Source organism: Ornithodoros turicata, unplaced genomic scaffold, assembly GCF_037126465.1.
Source record: "Ornithodoros turicata isolate Travis unplaced genomic scaffold, ASM3712646v1 Chromosome44, whole genome shotgun sequence".
Classification (NCBI taxonomy): domain Eukaryota; kingdom Metazoa; phylum Arthropoda; class Arachnida; order Ixodida; family Argasidae; genus Ornithodoros; species Ornithodoros turicata.
The window spans coordinates 671462-686929 of record NW_026999374.1 but is presented as its reverse complement, the minus strand read 5'-3'; the positions used below and the strand labels follow the sequence as shown (position 1 = coordinate 686929).

General features: G+C 47.9%; 2 protein-coding genes across 5 annotated transcripts in view; one reads left to right on the top strand and one right to left on the bottom strand.

The window, feature by feature from the left end:
* The window catches only part of LOC135374141 (zinc finger protein 845-like), a 257280-nt gene that overhangs the window by 62015 nt on the left and 179797 nt on the right, over window positions 1-15468 (bottom strand). The gene's annotated exons all lie outside the window — the stretch shown is intronic.
* The window catches only part of LOC135374124 (uncharacterized), a 30539-nt gene that overhangs the window by 5031 nt on the left and 10040 nt on the right, over window positions 1-15468 (top strand). The window lies entirely within an intron of this gene.

Here is a 15468-nt window from a genome sequence, read left to right as displayed (position 1 = left end):
TAGAACCTTGTACCCCGTGGGGCGTTCTCGGGTCCCGAAAAAAATGGTCCCTGGTTACGTGGCGGAAACAATGGTCCAACGGGGTTCCGTGTACACAAAAATAGCTTATTTTGTGACACGTGTACGTTTGACGGCTGACATTAATTTTCTTCTCATGTCCACTTCATGTGGATTTGGCGGGAAACTTTAGAACCTTGTATCCCGTGGGGCGTTCTCGGGTCCCGAAAAAAATAGTCCCTGGTTTCGTGGGCGGAAACAATGGTCCAACGGGGTTCCGTGTACTCAAAAATAGCTTATTTTGTGACACGTTTACGTTTGACGGCTGACATTAATTTTCTTCTCATGTCCACTTCGCGTGGATTTGGCGGAAAACTCTAGAACCTTGTACCCCGTGGGGCGTTCTCGGGTCCCGAAAAAAATGGTCCCTGGTTGCGTGGCGGAAACAATGGTCCAACGGGGTTCCGTGTACACAAAAATAGCTTATTTTGTGGCACGTGTACGTTTGACGGCTGACATTAATTTTCTTCTCATGTCCACTTCGTGTGGATTTGGCGGGAAACTCTAGAACCTTGTACCCCGTGGGGCGTTCTCGGGTCCCGAAAAAAATAGTCCCTGGTTTCGTGGGCGGAAATATTGTCGAACGGGGTTCCGTGTACACAAAAATAGCTTATTTTGTGGCACGTGTACGTTTGACGGCTGACATTAATTTTCTTCTCATGTCCACTTCGTGTGGATTTGGCGGGAAACTCTAGAACCTTGTACCCCGTGGGGCGTTCTCGGGTCCCGAAAAAAATAGTCCCTGGTTTCGTGGGCGGAAATATGGTCGAACGGGGTTCTGTGTACACAAAAATAGCTTATTTTGTGACACGTGTACGTTTGACGGCTGACATTAATTTTCTTCTCATGTCCACTTCATGTGGATTTGGCGGGAAACTTTAGAACCTTGTACCCCGTGGGGCATTCTCGGGTCCCGAAAAAAATAGTCCCTGGTTTCGTGGGCGGAAACAATGGTCCAAGGGGGTTCCGTGTGCTCAAAAATAGCTTATTTTGTGACACGTTTACGTTTGACGGCTGACATTAATTTTCTTCTCATGTCCACTTCGTGTGGATTTGGCGGGAAACTCTAGAGCCTTGTACCCCGTGGGGCGTTCTCGGGTCCCGAAAGAAATGGTCCCTGGTTGCGTGGCGGAAACAATGGTCCAACGAGGTTCCGTGTACACAAAAATAGCTTATTTTGTGACACGTGTACGTTTGACGGCTGACATTAATTTTCTTCTCATGTCCACTTCGTGTGGATTTGGCGGGAAACTCTAGAACCTTGTACCCCGTGGGGCGTTCTCGGGTCCCGAAAAAAATAGTCCCTGGTTTCGTGGGCGGAAACAATGGTCCAACGGGGTTCCGTGTACACAAAAATAGCTTATTTTGTGACACGTGTGCGTTTGACGGCTGACATTAATTTTCTTCTCATGTACACTTCGTGTGGATTTGGCGGGAAACTCTAGAACCTTGTACCCCGTGGGGCGTTCTCGGGTCCCGAAAAAAATAGTCCCTGGTTTCGTGGGCGGAAATAATGGTCCAACGGGGTTCCGTGTACACAAAAATAGCTTATTTTGTGACAGGTGTACGTTTGACGGCTGACATTAATTTTCTTCTCATGTCCACTTCGTGTGGACTTGGCTGGAAACTCTAGAACCTTGTACCCCGTGGGGCGTTCTCGGGTCCCGAAAAAAATAGTCGCTGGTTTCGTGGGCGGAAACAATGGTCCAACGGGGTTCTGTGTACACAAAAATAGCTTATTTTGTGACACGTTTACGTTTGACGGCTGACATTAATTTTCTTCTCATGTCCACTTCGTGTGGATTTGGCGGGAAACTCTAGAACCTTGTACCCCGTGGGGCGTTCTCGGGTCCCGAAAAAAATGGTCCCTGGTTGCGTGGCGGAAACAATGGTCCAACGGGGTTCCGTGTACACAAAAATAGCTTATTTTGTGACACGTGTACGTTTGACGGCTGACATTAATTTTCTTCTCATGTCCACTTCGTGTGCATTTGGCGGGAAACTCTAGAACCTTGCACCCCGTGGGGCGTTCTCGGGTACCGAAAAGAATGGTCCCTGGTTGCGTGGCGGAAACAATGGTCCAACGGGGTTCCATGTACACAAAAATAGCTTATTTTGTGACACGTGTACGTTTGACGGCTGACATTAATTTTCTTCTCATGTCCACTTCGTGTGCATTTGGCGGGAAACTCTAGAACCTTGCACCCCGTGGGGCGTTCTCGGGTCCCGAAAAAAATGGTCCCTGGTTGCGTGGCGGAAACAATGGTCCAACGGGGTTCCGTGTACACAAAAATAGCTTATTTTGTGACACGTGTACGTTTGACGGCTGACATTAATTTTCTTCTCATGTCCACTTCGTGTGGACTTGGTTGGAATCTCTAGAACCTTGTACCCCGTGGGGCGTTCTCGGGTCCCGTAAAAAATGGTCCCTGGTTGCGTGGCGGAAACAATGGTCCAACGGGGTTCCGTGTACACAAAAATTGCTTATTTTGTGACACGTGTACGTTTGACGGCTGACATTAATTTTCTTCTCATGTCCACTTCGTGTGGATTTGGCGGGAAACTCTAGAACCTTGTACCCCGTGGGGCGTTCTCGGATCCCGAAAAAAATAGTCGCTGGTTTCGTGGGCGGAAACAATGGTCCAACGGGGTTCTGTGTACACAAAAATAGCTTATTTTGTGACACGTTTACGTTTGACGGCTGACATTAATTTTCTTCTCATGTCCACTTCGTGTGGATTTGGCGGGAAACTCTAGAACCTTGTACCCCGTGGGGCGTTCTCGGGTCCCGAAAAAAATAGTCCCTGGTTTCGTGGGCGGAAACAATGGTCCAACGGGGTTCCGTGTACACAAAAATAGCTTATTTTGTGACACGTTTACGTTTGACGGCTGACATTAATTTTCTTCTCATGTCCACTTCGTGTGGATTTGGCGGGAAACTCTAGAACCTTGTACCCCGTGGGGCGTTCTCGGGTCCCGAAAAAAATGGTCCCTGGTTGCGTGGCGGAAACAATGGTCCAACGAGGTTCCGTGTACACAAAAATAGCTTATTTTGTGACACGTGTGCCGTTTGACGGCTGACATTAATTTTCTTCTCATGTACACTTCGTGTGGATTTGGCGGGAAACTCTAGAACCTTGTACCCCGTGGGGCGTTCTCGGGTCCCGAAAAAAATGGTCCCTGGTTGCGTGGCGGAAACAATGGTCCAACGGGGTTCCGTGTACACAAAAATAGCTTATTTTGTGGCACGTGTACGTTTGACGGCTGACATTAATTTTCTTCTCATGTCCACTTCGTGTGGATTTGGCGGGAAACTCTAGAACCTTGTACCCCGTGGGGCGTTCTCGGGTCCCGAAAAAAATGGTCCCTGGTTACGTGGCGGAAACAATGGTCCAACGGGGTTCCGTGTACACAAAAATAGCTTATTTTGTGACACGTGTACGTTTGACGGCTGACATTAATTTTCTTCTCATGTCCACTTCATGTGGATTTGGCGGGAAACTTTAGAACCTTGTATCCCGTGGGGCGTTCTCGGGTCCCGAAAAAAATAGTCCCTGGTTTCGTGGGCGGAAACAATGGTCCAACGGGGTTCCGTGTACTCAAAAATAGCTTATTTTGTGACACGTTTACGTTTGACGGCTGACATTAATTTTCTTCTCATGTCCACTTCGCGTGGATTTGGCGGAAAACTCTAGAACCTTGTACCCCGTGGGGCGTTCTCGGGTCCCGAAAAAAATGGTCCCTGGTTGCGTGGCGGAAACAATGGTCCAACGGGGTTCCGTGTACACAAAAATAGCTTATTTTGTGGCACGTGTACGTTTGACGGCTGACATTAATTTTCTTCTCATGTCCACTTCGTGTGGATTTGGCGGGAAACTCTAGAACCTTGTACCCCGTGGGGCGTTCTCGGGTCCCGAAAAAAATAGTCCCTGGTTTCGTGGGCGGAAATATGGTCGAACGGGGTTCCGTGTACACAAAAATAGCTTATTTTGTGGCACGTGTACGTTTGACGGCTGACATTAATTTTCTTCTCATGTCCACTTCGTGTGGATTTGGCGGGAAACTCTAGAACCTTGTACCCCGTGGGGCGTTCTCGGGTCCCGAAAAAAATAGTCCCTGGTTTCGTGGGCGGAAATATGGTCGAACGGGGTTCTGTGTACACAAAAATAGCTTATTTTGTGACACGTGTACGTTTGACGGCTGACATTAATTTTCTTCTCATGTCCACTTCATGTGGATTTGGCGGGAAACTTTAGAACCTTGTACCCCGTGGGGCATTCTCGGGTCCCGAAAAAAATAGTCCCTGGTTTCGTGGGCGGAAACAATGGTCCAAGGGGGTTCCGTGTGCTCAAAAATAGCTTATTTTGTGACACGTTTACGTTTGACGGCTGACATTAATTTTCTTCTCATGTCCACTTCGTGTGGATTTGGCGGGAAACTCTAGAGCCTTGTACCCCGTGGGGCGTTCTCGGGTCCCGAAAGAAATGGTCCCTGGTTGCGTGGCGGAAACAATGGTCCAACGAGGTTCCGTGTACACAAAAATAGCTTATTTTGTGACACGTGTACGTTTGACGGCTGACATTAATTTTCTTCTCATGTCCACTTCGTGTGGATTTGGCGGGAAACTCTAGAACCTTGTACCCCGTGGGGCGTTCTCGGGTCCCGAAAAAAATAGTCCCTGGTTTCGTGGGCGGAAACAATGGTCCAACGGGGTTCCGTGTACACAAAAATAGCTTATTTTGTGACACGTGTGCGTTTGACGGCTGACATTAATTTTCTTCTCATGTACACTTCGTGTGGATTTGGCGGGAAACTCTAGAACCTTGTACCCCGTGGGGCGTTCTCGGGTCCCGAAAAAAATAGTCCCTGGTTTCGTGGGCGGAAATAATGGTCCAACGGGGTTCCGTGTACACAAAAATAGCTTATTTTGTGACAGGTGTACGTTTGACGGCTGACATTAATTTTCTTCTCATGTCCACTTCGTGTGGACTTGGCTGGAAACTCTAGAACCTTGTACCCCGTGGGGCGTTCTCGGGTCCCGAAAAAAATAGTCGCTGGTTTCGTGGGCGGAAACAATGGTCCAACGGGGTTCTGTGTACACAAAAATAGCTTATTTTGTGACACGTTTACGTTTGACGGCTGACATTAATTTTCTTCTCATGTCCACTTCGTGTGGATTTGGCGGGAAACTCTAGAACCTTGTACCCCGTGGGGCGTTCTCGGGTCCCGAAAAAAATAGTCCCTGGTTTCGTGGGCGGAAACAATGGTCCAACGGGGTTCCGTGTACACAAAAATAGCTTATTTTGTGACACGTTTACGTTTGACGGCTGACATTAATTTTCTTCTCATGTCCACTTCGTGTGGATTTGGCGGGAAACTCTAGAACCTTGTACCCCGTGGGGCGTTCTCGGGTCCCGAAAAAAATGGTCCCTGGTTGCGTGGCGGAAACAATGGTCCAACGAGGTTCCGTGTACACAAAAATAGCTTATTTTGTGACACGTGTGCCGTTTGACGGCTGACATTAATTTTCTTCTCATGTACACTTCGTGTGGATTTGGCGGGAAACTCTAGAACCTTGTACCCCGTGGGGCGTTCTCGGGTCCCGAAAAAAATGGTCCCTGGTTGCGTGGCGGAAACAATGGTCCAACGGGGTTCCGTGTACACAAAAATAGCTTATTTTGTGACACGTGTACGTTTGACGGCTGACATTAATTTTCTTCTCATGTCCACTTCGTGTGCATTTGGCGGGAAACTCTAGAACCTTGCACCCTGTGGGGCGTTCTCGGGTACCGAAAAGAATGGTCCCTGGTTGCGTGGCGGAAACAATGGTCCAACGGGGTTCCATGTACACAAAAATAGCTTATTTTGTGACACGTGTACGTTTGACGGCTGACATTAATTTTCTTCTCATGTCCACTTCGTGTGCATTTGGCGGGAAACTCTAGAACCTTGCACCCCGTGGGGCGTTCTCGGGTCCCGAAAAAAATGGTCCCTGGTTGCGTGGCGGAAACAATGGTCCAACGGGGTTCCGTGTACACAAAAATAGCTTATTTTGTGACACGTGTACGTTTGACGACTGACATTAATTTTCGTCTCCTGTCCACTTCGTGTGCATTTGGCGGGAAACTCTAGAACCTTGCACCCCGTGGGGCGTTCTCGGGTCCCGAAAAAAATGGTCCCTGGTTGCGTGGCGGAAACAATGGTCCAACGGGGTTCCGTGTACACAAAAATAGCTTATTTTGTGACACGTGTACGTTTGACGGCTGACATTAATTTTCTTCTCATGTCCACTTCGTGTGGACTTGGTTGGAATCTCTAGAACCTTGTACCCCGTGGGGCGTTCTCGGGTCCCGTAAAAAATGGTCCCTGGTTGCGTGGCGGAAACAATGGTCCAACGGGGTTCCGTGTACACAAAAATTGCTTATTTTGTGACACGTGTACGTTTGACGGCTGACATTAATTTTCTTCTCATGTCCACTTCGTGTGGATTTGGCGGGAAACTCTAGAACCTTGTACCCCGTGGGGCGTTCTCGGATCCCGAAAAAAATAGTCGCTGGTTTCGTGGGCGGAAACAATGGTCCAACGGGGTTCTGTGTACACAAAAATAGCTTATTTTGTGACACGTTTACGTTTGACGGCTGACATTAATTTTCTTCTCATGTCCACTTCGTGTGGATTTGGCGGGAAACTCTAGAACCTTGTACCCCGTGGGGCGTTCTCGGGTCCCGAAAAAAATAGTCCCTGGTTTCGTGGGCGGAAACAATGGTCCAACGGGGTTCCGTGTACACAAAAATAGCTTATTTTGTGACACGTTTACGTTTGACGGCTGACATTAATTTTCTTCTCATGTCCACTTCGTGTGGATTTGGCGGGAAACTCTAGAACCTTGTACCCCGTGGGCGTTCTCGGGTCCCGAAAAAAATGGTCCCTGGTTGCGTGGCAGAAACAATGGTCCAACGAGGTTCCGTGTACACAAAAATAGCTTATTTTGTGACACGTGTGCCGTTTGACGGCTGACATTAATTTTCTTCTCATGTACACTTCGTGTGGATTTGGCGGGAAACTCTAGAACCTTGTACCACGTGGGGCGTTCTCGGGTCCCGAAAAAAATGGTCCCTGGTTGCGTGGCGGAAACAATGGTCCAACGGGGTTCCGTGTACACAAAAATAGCTTATTTTGTGACACGTGTACGTTTGACGACTGACATTAATTTTCGTCTCCTGTCCACTTCGTGTGCATTTGGCGGGAAACTCTAGAACCTTGCACCCCGTGGGGCGTTCTCGGGTCCCGAAAAAAATGGTCCCTGGTTGCGTGGCGGAAACAATGGTCCAACGGGGTTCCATGTACACAAAAATAGCTTATTTTGTGACACGTGTACGTTTGACGGCTGACATTAATTTTCTTCTCATGTCCACTTCGTGTGGACTTGGTTGGAATCTCTAGAACCTTGTACCCCGTGGGGCGTTCTCGGGTCCCGTAAAAAATGGTCCCTGGTTGCGTGGCGGAAACAATGGTCCAACGGGGTTCCGTGTACACAAAAATTGCTTATTTTGTGACACGTGTACGTTTGACGGCTGACATTAATTTTCTTCTCATGTCCACTTCGTGTGGATTTGGCGGGAAACTCTAGAACCTTGTACCCCGTGGGGCGTTCTCGGATCCCGAAAAAAATAGTCGCTGGTTTCGTGGGCGGAAACAATGGTCCAACGGGGTTCTGTGTACACAAAAATAGCTTATTTTGTGACACGTTTACGTTTGACGGCTGACATTAATTTTCTTCTCATGTCCACTTCGTGTGGATTTGGCGGGAAACTCTAGAACCTTGTACCCCGTGGGGCGTTCTCGGGTCCCGAAAAAAATAGTCCCTGGTTTCGTGGGCGGAAACAATGGTCCAACGGGGTTCCGTGTACACAAAAATAGCTTATTTTGTGACACGTTTACGTTTGACGGCTGACATTAATTTTCTTCTCATGTCCACTTCGTGTGGATTTGGAGGGAAACTCTAGAACCTTGTACCCCGTGGGGCGTTCTCGGGTCCCGAAAAAAATGGTCCCTGGTTGCGTGGCGGAAACAATGGTCCAACGAGGTTCCGTGTACACAAAAATAGCTTATTTTGTGACACGTGTGCCGTTTGACGGCTGACATTAATTTTCTTCTCATGTACACTTCGTGTGGATTTGGCGGGAAGCTCTAGAACCTTGTACCCCGTGGGGCGTTCTCGGGTCCCGAAAAAAATGGTCCCTGGTTGCGTGGCGGAAACAATGGTCCAACGGGGTTCCGTGTACACAAAAATAGCTTATTTTGTGACACGTGTACGTTTGACGACTGACATTAATTTTCGTCTCCTGTCCACTTCGTGTGCATTTGGCGGGAAACTCTAGAACCTTGCACCCCGTGGGGCGTTCCCGGGTCCCGAAAAAAATGGTCCCTGGTTGCGTGGCGGAAACAATGGTCCAACGGGGTTCCGTGTACACAAAAATAGCTTATTTTGTGACACGTGTACGTTTGACGGCTGACATTAATTTTCTTCTCATGTCCACTTCGTGTGGACTTGGTTGGAATCTCTAGAACCTTGTACCCCGTGGGGCGTTCTCGGGTCCCGTAAAAAATGGTCCCTGGTTGCGTGGCGGAAACAATGGTCCAACGGGGTTCCGTGTACACAAAAATTGCTTATTTTGTGACACGTGTACGTTTGACGGCTGACATTAATTTTCTTCTCATGTCCACTTCGTGTGGATTTGGCGGGAAACTCTAGAACCTTGTACCCCGTGGGGCGTTCTCGGGTCCCGAAAAAAATAGTCCCTGGTTTCGTGGGCGGAAACAATGGTCCAACGGGGTTCCGTGTACGCAAAAATAGCTTATTTTGTGACACGTGTACGTTTGACGGCTGACATTAATTTTCTTCTCATGTACACTTCGTGTGGATTTGGCGGGAAACTCTAGAACCTTGTACCCCGTGGGGCGTTCTCGGGTCCCGTAAAAAATAGTCCGTGGTTTCGTGGGCGGAAACAATGGTCCAACGGGGTTCCGTGTACACAAAAATAGCTTATTTTGTGGCACGTGTACGTTTGACGGCTGACATTAATTTTCTTCTCATGTCCACTTCGTGTGGATTTGGCTGGAAACTCTAGAACCTTGTACCCCGTGGGGCGTTCTCGGGTCCCGAAAAAAATAGTCGCTGGTTTCGTGGGCGGAAACAATGGTCCAACGGGGTTCCGTGTACACAAAAATAGCTTATTTTGTGAGACGTGTACGTTTGACGGCTGACATTGATTTTCTTCTCATGTCCACTTCGTGTGGATTTGGCGGGAAACTCTAGAACCTTGTATACCCCGTGGGGCGTTCTCGGGTCCCGAAAAAAATAGTCCCTGGTTTCGTGGGCGGAAACAATGGTCCAACGGAGTTCCGTGTACACAAAAATAGCTTATTTTGTGACACGTGTACGTTTGACGGCTGACATTAATTTTCTTCTCAAGTCCACTTCGTGTGGATTTGGAGGGAAACTCTAGAACCTTGTACCCCGTGGGGCGTTCTCGGGTCCCGAAAAAATGGTCCCTGGTTGCGTGGGCGGAAATAATGGTCCAACGGGGTTCCGTGTGCACAAAAATAGAGCAGTCACTCTGGAAACTCGATGGAACTGATCCTAGCTGACCAAATGTTGTCATACACCCTCCTGATTTTTAAAAATTGGGGGACACAGGTTTCTTAATTAACATCGATGTTTATGAAGAATAATAGCCGCACGTCATTCAATGGCGAAAATAAAAGCGATTACATTCGCGTGCAGATATTATAATCTATTAACATACGAAAAAAGGTCTATGCCTCCTTTTTCAACAAATGGGGAGAGCGAATGGTAAAACTCGATCGGCTGTGACGTGTTTCATCAGTCATCCGCAACCACACCCTCGTATATTTGGGCGCACAGGAGCCTGGGGGACCATTTTTCTGCCCACACAACCAGGGACCTTTTGTCCCCCATACCCGGCATTATCATACGTTTTTGTACACCCAAGGACGCAACAGATTGTGCGGTACGGTATTACCTTTCGCAGTTATCAGTTCAGGTGCGGCGTCAGCGATGCAAGGTGACGATTGAAAGCGTACGAATAGGAATCGAAAACCGAGCGGACTCACACAACTAGTTCCTATGGCTGCCGCCACGATTTTCCGTGGCGCGGTGGACGCTTCGCACGAAGCCTATGGTGGAATATACGTGTACAGTGCAATGTGTTTGTAGGGGTAACGAAAGCGTGACCAATTTTCATTTCTTTACATCTTGCATGATGGCAGAAACCATTCTTCTGCGGCTTGCTTCAACTTTCTATGCTGCATGGAGTAGAAAGGGTCGAGGTAATCACGGTACAGCGTAGAACGCCGCACTATTTTTGCCCCGATATGGCCAAACTTACCCGCGGGAACTTAAATTCGCGATTGTGGAGAAATGCGCGAAAAAGCGAAAAATAAAAAAATACCTCTACATTATTCCTGTAGGCATTTAGTCTTTGCACATTTACGTCATTGTTTTCCCCATATCTAAATGTGCGGGTCGAATTCGGTTCCCTTCATTTTCATGTGGGTCAGGAAGAATGCCATGATGTCACAAACTCATGGTGGCTAAATGTGTGTCATTTTGGAACGCACCTCTTAGGCGCCCGCACCAGCGTTGAGAAACACCGGCGCTTTAGAAGCTGGTTTAGAGTCAGACGTAGTCTTCGCCCGTCGCAGCCATAACTCCGTGCCTACAGGAACCTATCGCTACGCCACTCTTCCTCATCTTAATCCTACCGGGGTCATAATCTAACGAAAAAGCCATCAAAGGTTTTCTCACTTCGTATAAGGAAAGCGGTCGTACCTGGCAACTGTGCACGCGTGATGGAATTCGACAGAAAACAATCCGTTTTCCCATTGTGTTTGCTTGTACTGCTGTAATAGGGTTGGGACCCCCAACGTGCACATTCAGTTGAAGAAGAAAGTCGCGCGTCTATAGACCATTGGTCGTGTATTCTATAGACCAGTTTCCGCGGGTGACGTCACAAGGCCAGAGTGGGCAAAACAAATTAACAGAGTCCAGGACAATGAGAATGGAATAAGAATGGGCGACGCCATAAAGGAAAATGCCATGAAGGAAGGAAACACAAGGAGCGGCCCTTCCGACGGGACGAGCGTAGCCGGCTTCGCATTGTATTCTGGAATACTCCTGTCTACCACGTGGCCGCTCACGTGACCATCCAGACACCATGGCGCCAGCAGAGCAGACGATGCGAGCTGTAGTTGTGTCACAGCTTATATGGCAGTATTAAGTTGAACGCGTGCCTGCGATTTATTTCTGTGTATTCGAATGTTTACTGTTCTATTAGAAGACCAGTCAGAGTGTGCAGAACGCAAAAGGAGTACGCGGGACTGGAAACATCACGTGTTGCAACGGTTGCTTCCAACGTATGTACGTTCCTTGATTAAGTGGAAAAGAATATGCCGTGCTCAAAATACCATTAATCAGATTTGTACAACAACAGAAGATATGAAATGAATCTGCGGCACAGTTTGAGGTTCCAAATGAACAATTCAAGATGACTCCAATACACAAGGGCGACTAAAAGTAAAAGAACTGACCGTGTACTTACGAACAACACGTAGCCGTAGCCGTAATACATTACCAGAGGTGTATTTCTACGAAGGTGCTCACATTTTCACAATAAATTACTTTCAAAAAGCAAAATCATACGGAGAGCAGCGCGAGAAACAAAGCATCGCAAAACCGAAACTTTAGAGGGGATCACGTGGTGGACAGGAAGCAATGGGCGATGTTGACTCGAGCGACCGCTAGAGGGTGGCTACGCTAGCCTGGCGCGGAGAGCCGCTCCTTGTGTTTCCTTCCTGCATGCGAAACGCGAGCCCACCAGAGCTCACGCCGTGCACAGCTCGATGTAGAGCATTGCTCTGCTCCCCCGACGGCTGCTGACGCATCGCGTTTGACCGAGTGCCGTCGAACTATGAACTCACCGGCGGTGGCTGACGATTCGTGTCGTTATGCTCCACTCCGTCTCACTCTAAAGGCGCTGTCACACTGGACCGACACGACACTGACATGGCACCGACGGAAGACAGACGTTGTCACCATACTTTGTATTGCAAAGCACAGCTGTGACACTGCGCCGACCGACAGCGACAGACGCAATTCGACAAAATGTCGCTTCTGTATGATACATTTGGATGACAAAATCGGAAGACAGACAGTGTCTGACGATGTGTCGTCAGCGGTTTGATCGTTGCTCAAAGTATATCGCCGACAACAGACACACACTGCACGAAAAGTTTTTTTTTTTTTTTTCAGGCAAAGATTGTGGCTTCGCCTATTCACGAACGGTATTAAATGGTAGAAGTATTTGCATTTACTTAACAACAGCAACTATTTTAAAAGCTTCGTTCCGTGCATGAAACTTCCATAGCCTAAGCACGGGGCATGCAGGTCACCCTATCATTGAGTAATCTAGTCACACACTCGTTTCGGTAGCATAATTTATTACAAACACTCTACTAGTTATGCTGGAACATGAAGTATTGTAACAAACTCAGCTCTGAGGACAGAGCTGACTCAACAGTTCAAGGTACAACAGTAAGACGGAAGAAATTGAACTTGCGGTTGCGGAGTCCAATTGTCCAGAAGTTCAGCCTAGGGGTCCCTCTTCGGGTGGGGTTGCGAAGGTAGGGTTGCGAAGTCACTACACGGAGCACCGTTGACGAATAGCAAAACGGAAAAGGGATCCATGAACGTAAACAACACACATGACAGCGCACACAATCCCACTTCACCTGACGCAGTCACCAAGGGCCGCCACGGAAAGCGCATTGCAAAGCCTTCCAAGGCAAACTGAAGCACGGGAGACATAGCGTCAAGGAATGAGATACACCTGCGTCTGTGTTGGCCTCGATGTTCGTGATAATGACTACCAAGTACAAACAACGAGAATTCGCCGTATTTTCCCCAAAAGGCTTATTCGGGACGCCATGTTGAAAGAAGGGACTTGTCGATTGTGGCTGTCATTCAGTGTGCCAGGCTTGTTTGTCAGGAGGGTCCGTTGATAGCGGCATTCGGCGACGGCCGACATACGGATGTCTGTGTCGACCGTCTTTTGTATGTGCAGTGTGACTGGCTCGCGGACACGCCGCCTTTAGATGCCAGTCGACAGGTTCTGTAGATTGTCGGCCCAGTGTGACACCGCCTTAAGCCATCCTTAACGAACAGAGCGAACGAGGAGGGAAGCAAAGGATGAAAGTATGGGAGGAGGAAAGCAGAGAGGAACGTACGGCGATAGTGCGGAGAGCGCGAGGAGGAAAGTGAAGGAGGAGGGTGCTACGAGAGGAGTCGAAGGAGTTGCGCTCGCTCTGCGGCTGCTGCGGACATAACTTTGTGCCTTTAAACGTTTTCTTCCCCCACAACATTGTAAGGCCAGTGTACAAAAGTAGTGCAGGCCGCATCCCTTGTGAACTTCTTCCAACCCTCCTACAACAGAGCCCACTTAAAGGCATGGTCCCTTCGGTTCCAGTCGATGCCAAACTGTACTCTTATCAGGGATGGGCAGTATTTAAATACATTGTAGCTAAAATACTATTTAAAATATAAATACATGTATTTATATTTTGTATTTAAATACAGACTTGAGAAATGTATTTATAATTATATTTAAATACCAATTTTCGCGTATTTATTCTTGTAAATACTTTATAAATACTCTTAAATACAGAATATGCTGACTCATATCTTAAAGTGGCCTTGCATTTGACCTTTCGGGAAGAAGGGCGAGTTTGGGGCGCAATTATGCCGGGTTTGCGCTAGCATGCGCATGCGACAAACTATTTTAGATGACGAGTTTTTCACTGTTGTTGCGGAGAACGGTCGTGACTACCCGATTACATTGTTCTACGAAGCATCTTCGTCAAATTTAATACAAGCATTTGTTCATCGGCACCTGTGGAGATGCTGTTCTCCTTTGCGAATCTGATTGTACGGCCGAACAGAAGATGCCTAAAAGAAGCAGTCTTCGAGAAATTTCTAACATTAGAATCGCCATGATAATCTAACAAATAAATGCTATTCTTTCTTGCTGATTTGTCCTTATGATCATAATTATTTCTGTAATTCCAGATGACATCTTCCTCACAGTATTTATGGTAGTAGTTACGGTATTTAAATACAGTATTTATATTTTGTATTTAAATACTCATGTTGAAAACTATTTATGAAGAGTATTTAAGTACCCCTGTCAACAAAGTACAGTCGACCCCCGTTTATCCGGACGGTGCCGTTCCCGGCGAAATCGTCCGGATACCGGGGCATCCGGATAAATGAAACGACCGAATAGAAACGCCCTACAGAGCAAGATTTAATTAAAACACAGAAATCTCGTCAATATCAGTTGTTACATAGTAGTGTAGGCACTCGATTCCTGCAAACTTTAGCTAATTGCATAGAGTTGAGCCACGCTGTTGCGCTGCTCGAAGAATGTCAGTGTGGACGCAAAGTGTCAAAGTCGGAGCCTTGTTTCTCACTGGCGCCATCGGCACCGTCTTGCTGCACATCATCGGAGGCAACAGCAGCAACCACACCGTCATCAGTCATAGCTGCACACGCGTCATCATCCTTATCAACGTCAACGTAGTCAGAAACCGCAGCATCATCTACGGGTAGTCGCAGTGAGCCTCTGCATCAGGGATCGCAGGTCAGCTAGGGGAATGTCTTCATTAGCCAACGGGCCGTAAGCAGCAGGCCCTCGGGTTGGAGTTTTCCTCTCTAGAACCGGACAGTTGCTCGAGATATTTCCAAATGACTCGACTGGTCAACGTGACCCAACGCACACAAATAGAAAAGGGGGTCATCGTGCACGGTTGTCTCCCCTACGGAGGAATGTAGGTCCCTGACATGTGACGGGAATATCCTCAACACAGCGAAAAGGGTGACGAAGCGGGGTCAGCGTCTCCTCTTACTCACGGTAGTCCGGATAACTGAAGCTGGATTACAAGAATTTTCGACTTTCGTTCCCTGGAATTCTTGTCCGAGTCCGGAAGCTGAAGTCCGGATAAACGAGAACAAAATACATGGAGGAAAATCCGTTCCCGTGCCTTTTGTCCGGATACCGCGGGATCCGGATAAATGAAGTCCGGATAAACGGGGGTCGACTGTATTTTGTATTTATATTTAAATACTCAAAAAATGTATTTATGCCCATCCCTGACTCTTATGTCGTTCTTCGTGGACGACAGACTGCGGTATCCAAAATGCCCCACGCGATAGAGTGGCGCAGCTTGACTCTCATTCGATGGAATCCATGGGAAATGCAGACGCCGTACGTTGATGGCATGCCGGAATTCCATCTCTTGGTGAACGACCAAACCTCACTGGCTAAGAACCAA